We start from the raw sequence: 6,000 nt of genomic DNA, 5'->3' as shown, positions 1-6,000 counted from the left end.
GCCTGGACTCAGCCTAGGCTGGGAATAGGTCCAGAGTGAAAAAACGCTCACAAACCCTCCTCTTCCCCCTTATAAAGTTCTTTCTCGAAGGCAAGATGTGTCTTTCATCCTCTTCTTGTGTGGCTGGAAATGGGCTCTTCATCTTTTCTCCTCCCTCTGTACTATTTGTGGGTAAACATCATGTCCTCTTCCTTCAGACTTTGGCTCTTCATAATTAAGGAGAAGTTTTTGGAATTCAGGTGCTGTGGCTCTCAGAACAACTCTGCTATGAAAAGGTGTTTGGGTCCCAGTTTATATCTGACCTCTTCTTCGTCATTGTAGATAAAAGACGTTACAGCTGCTTGAGTGGCGGGAGGAAAGATAACAATAAATGGAAAATAGAAAGGAAGAAATCCCTGATAGTTCAAATATTATCCACTACATGAAAATGTGTTTGTAGAGATTAGTATTTGTGATGTAGGTGATGTGATAGAACTAAAACTCCTCAGTATTGTCTATATATTTACAAATAATTAAAATTGTTTTGTGTGGAAATAGAGAAAGAGACAGAGATGACACTCTGAGATGTCACATGATGGAAAAAAGGCAAAACAGAATTTAGAGCCTGTGCTGACCTTGAGAATATAAGCTTCCTCATACCCATCCAAAAATCTGCAGAAATGCAAACTTTCATGGCATCAAGCTAATTTTATCTCAGAGAGCCAGAATGTTCTAGCTGAAATCTGAGTTAAATAGGAAATGGTCAATAAATGTAAGCTAATCTTAGTAGTAGTAGTAGAAGTAGAAACTGGGTAGGAATGTTCCTGGAGAAGAAGACATCCCAGCGCTGACTGGCTGGGGAAAGAACAACGTGAGACAAGACACAACAACCTTCGTTTAGAATGCTAAGTGGGGGAAATCGAAACTGATATTTTAACCCATCTTATTCCTCCTGTAACTCACTATCTGCAACGTGACATGGTGCCCCAGAGGACCTCAAGTTGGTAATCAACCTACGGCTGGTTTCGAGGACTTTGTAAGCAGATAGCGTGTCTGGGAATCCTTTCTGGTGAGCTGTTAAGATTGAAAGCTTTTGGATTTCTGTGAAAGCGGATAGGATAAGGCAGGGGAGTCTGAGGAAGGGAGACTGGTAAGAAAAGGGCCGTGGAGAGCATGACCTAGTGTCTGCTCCCTGTCTGGTGTCTCACACAGGTTTGGGCACCATTGATGAGACGGATAGAGCCCCAACCTACAGGATTTTCATGAGGAATTCTGTGGGCTCAGGTAGAAGGAGGCTAAGCAAGGAACATGTGACAGAATTGTGAAGATGGGCATCCTTCCAACTTTTGTGAAAGCCCAGCATGTTTCTGGCCCTTCATCAATTTGGAAGCCCCGGGAAACAACTCCCTTGGCCTGGGTGTTCACACTTTCATCCAGGGCTCTAGCACTGATGAAGTATCCCAACCCCTTTGGGATTTTCATATATTAGAGGCTAGATAGATCTTGAGGAGAGCATGTGTTACTGGGCATATCTGAGCAAGCTCCTGGGAATGTCTGGACATATCTAAGGGGAACATTTCTGCATGAGCGGTAGGGATAATGAGCCAGTGAAAACTGTATACACAGGCTAGAAAGACCTGAGGACTTATGGATTACAAGAAGCGTGTAGAAGACTGTACATCACTTTCATTACAGACTGTAATTGCAGTTAGTCTGAATAAAATTTTTGTGGCTATCATAAGTCTGGAGTTAAAGAATTCTTATAGGTACAGTTTCCTATGTCTATTTATGCTGATGTCTATAACTATATCTACACCATCTATTCATAGCTATTTATCTATCTAATCATCTATACATGATCGCTTTGAACTCTGCCTAATTATTAAAGTCTAAAGTTTGGTGTGCAAGGTGTGCAAAACCAGGTATGTTGTGCAGATGTATAGATGACTGTGTTGAACTTTACACTTGCTTAAAATCTGGTCTTAGGACACACTGATTGAGATGTCTGACATTTGTTAAGGATGCAATAAATGGTAGCTGTTAAAGTTATTATTGTCTCCTTCATCCACCACCATTTCCATTTTTAATGGAACTTTAGCTGACATCAATGAAAGTTAATAGTAAATACCTACAGTGGTTCTTAATCTGGGTGGACCTCCCACCTGTGGGCATTTGGAAGTCGTAGTGGAGGCAGGGGCTCTGCTTTTGGTTGTCTCAATGATTGGGAAGTCCCACAAATAGTGTCCAGAGATCAAAGACAACACAAATCCCGCTGCTTGTGGGTCAGTCTTGCATCCTGAATTATCTCACTCAAAATAACACTAGTGCCCATTAATGAGAAATGCTGCCTTTTCAGTTCTCTCTATTTTGAGTAAGAAAAGAGAAATGAGATGGAAGAGGAGCTCTGACCAGATAGGAGTGTTTGTGAGCTCATACGTGTGTCAGCTACTGTTCTAAATGCTTTAATTTATTAACTCGTTTCCTCACAACTGTTCAGTTTTCAATTCCCATCTTACAAGTGAGGAAAGCAAGGCACAGAGAGGTTGAGTGCTTCCCAGGGTTATTCAGCGGGTTAATGCGAGAACTTAAGTCAAGTCCAGGTGGGCTGGCCCCTGAAACCCGTATTACATCATAATGCTTCTCAACAAGGTGAACAAAGCAAAATAAAATTAAGCAAGAATAACTAAACACCACAGAGCACTCACTGTATGTACAATGGATTTTAGAGGTTCAGTGGTAAAGGAAAATTCTTTGTGTGCTTTTTTTCTTTTTTTTTTTCTTGCATTGGCAGGTACCAGGAATCGAACCTGGGTCTCTGGCAGGGCAGGCAGAACTCTGCCACTGAGCCACCATGTCCCAATACCGATTTTTTTTAAGTGAAACAAATTAAAGTGATTTTCCTTGTTAGTGCCTCCCATCTCTATTATAAGAGAAAGTAATCTGAAGAAAATATTAGTGATCATGGTGCAATATGCGATTTCCTACAGTTCGCTTTGCAGGCAGTGACCCTTCACTGTCCGGTGGACTCTGTGAATGTGTGTTTATTTATAAAGATAATTTTATATTGAAGGATCATTCATTTTCCATAACATTCTAAAGAAGAGTTTGATAACTGAATTCTTTTTTTTCAGAAAATAAAAGTATATTTGCTTGCTTGAAGGATAAGGAGTAAAGGTAATACTTTGACATACAAATACACATATGACTTTAAAACAACCTGAACTTTTGTATATTATATAACCCCAATTTTCAGACTTCAAACTTTTACTTATCAACTGAAAAACACACGTTTACAGCTGCCTCTTGGTGGCCCTGCTGGCCCAGTTAGTGTCTCAGTTGTGTCCCTTTCTTTATCCAGAAATGTCCAAACAAGTATTTGAATATTTAGCATATTTTATCATTATTTTAAATAAATATTATTAAAAATGATGTATTTATTTTATTAATATTAAATAACTATTAATAAAAGTGATACTAGTGATATGACATGTACCAGATATAAACATTAACCATCAAAGCGTTTCGTTTCACTCGTGAGTTCTTTGAACTTAAGTATGTTGAGCATTTATTGAATTGTGAGGGAAAAGAAAAACAATAAACAAGATGCAGAAAATGCTAGAAATAGATGGGTGGAGCTTGTAACTGATAATTGAAGCGTACTGAGGGTAGAAATGTGAAAGTGTCTAAAATTTAAGATTGAAATTTTCATTGCAGACACTCCGAGGACCTAAAGGCATGGGGAAGTTGAGCCAGGGACAGCAATATGGCTTGCAGGAGCTTCCACTTCCAGGGTACAATGGAGCCGGGTATTTGATTTTCACTTCATAAATATTTCAGTACAATCAGTGAGCGTCACAACAGTCCTGACTCGATCTTGGCAATTTTTTTCTAGTAAGTTTTTCCTCCTAACGTTAAAATCAATTGCTTTTGCCTCCTGTCAACGTCAATTCAAGAAACCTGAGTGAACCAGAATCAAGGAAAGATATTACTTCAGAAAATGAGTTTTTCTCTCTATGTATTTGATCTAACTTTCTGGTGCTTACTGTAGGCATTAGGTATCTTGCAAAGGAACAAATCTTATCCATTTATACCACTACAAGGGATTCTGTAATATTTAAAATTTTTCTGGTAATGGAATCTCTACCATCAGTCTATTGTCCTCTTTTGGTTTTCAGTGATGATGGGCATGCAAAGATGGGTCACTATCGGTCAGATCATGGGGAATGATAGCTGAGTCAGTTCCTTCCCTTCCCCCTTCTCCTTTGTTCTTTAATTCGCAACTTTTAGTGTTTAACACATATTTTCAACAGTTGGACCCGGATCCGTTCTCAGTTTTCAGAAAAAGTCACTAGAATTATCTTAAATTACATGTTATCCTGTACAATTTTCCCAAAACCTTTTGTGTTCCGCATCCCCAAGACCAAAATGAATGAATAAACTGCTAACAAATTTTAACATAAAATTGAAGCAGGACAGGCCATGCTGGCTCAGCAGGCAGAGTTCTCGCCTGCCATGCTGGGTTGATTTGATTTAATTCCCAGTGCCTGCCCATGCAAAAAAAAAAAAAAAAAAAAAAAATGGAAGCAGGTCTTTTGTTGACACATTATTGTGCTTGAGATATGAGAGTCTACAAAAGGCTATAAAGATGGTCACATATAGTGTTACATATGTGTAATCACAGCTCCGCTAGAATATTGCTTCATATCTGCAAATACTATGGAATCTAAAGAGGTTTATGACTTTCAGGTACTCTCTAACCTAACCATTTAAGGAAGAAAGAGCTAGTGTTCAAGAGATGTCACCTTGTTGGTATCTCCCACGACTGAAGAGCTGCCCAGCCACCTCTTCCCTGGACTGGTGGAAGTGCCCCTCCAGCTTCTAAGATGGAAGGAAGAGGTCTGCTCCTAGAACACAAGGTCAAACCAGTCCCTATCCATTTTCCTCCCGGCATGATATTTTAAATAGGAGTTAGATACAGTGCAAGTGGTAGAAAGATTAGTACCATGGAAATTAGCCATCATTTGGGGAGTCTGAGCGCTAACCAATTGGCTTAAAATGGGACGCTAGGAATATAATTCATTCATGATTATATTACTCATGATCCGGACAAAACACTGAAAATAAATTTCTGTTGTAGGCAAAAAACAGCAGGATTCCTATTTTGTGCTGTGTTTAATCTCTTTAAGAATATTTTAGCAACAGTAAAATTATAAAAGTTACTGACAAACCCAAATGAAAATATAGGTGGTTTTTGGCAAGTGAGATCCAGATCAAATCCTTATGTTATTTCACCATTTTGAGCAAAACCTTTTCACCACTTTTGTTTACAAAAATACTCCCTCTGCCAAAGAAGAGAAGGAAGAGCTTTATTGTAGAGCCAGCATTCAAAATTACTCATTATCTCCACAAGCAACCCTGATGCAATCCAAGAACAACTGTTACATCTGTTTACCAAAAATCTCAAATTATCCTAGCTGCAAGATCTATGTTCATATGCATTTTGCCAGTATCTAGCATTTCTATCTAAATAAAAAAAAGAAAGAGAAAGAAGGAGAGTAAGGTCAGGATTTATTCATTATGTAACTTCTATTTTCTCATTCCATTGCCCAAATACCAAAGACACATTTCATATTAGTTCAAAAACTTAAAGACAAATAAAGTAATTTTTATAGAACATTGACTTTAAAGCACCGCAGGATATCCCTCCTAATCTGATCAGACTTCAGAGAAAAATGATCCTTGTTTTTCTTTGTGTTGTAAAACCACACTGCTAAGAACCTGACCACTCAAGAAAAGACCTTTCTCTTTTCTCTTTCCCATTACTATTAGACAATTTGGATATTTGCTCTTATTGTTTCCTCATGGGAAGCATGCCTGATTTTATCCTTGAAAAACGATTATTTCTCAGGAAGATTATTTTTGAATTGAATTTTAGAAAGTATATACTTAGAAGTTCTCTCAACTAACCAGTATCCAACCTATATTTTGCTTAAAAACATATATTCTCTGTAAACATTTTTG

This window comes from Tamandua tetradactyla, chromosome 26 (genome assembly GCF_023851605.1).
Source record: "Tamandua tetradactyla isolate mTamTet1 chromosome 26, mTamTet1.pri, whole genome shotgun sequence".
Lineage (NCBI taxonomy): Eukaryota > Metazoa > Chordata > Mammalia > Pilosa > Myrmecophagidae > Tamandua > Tamandua tetradactyla.
Note: the sequence above shows the minus strand (reverse complement) of the source record.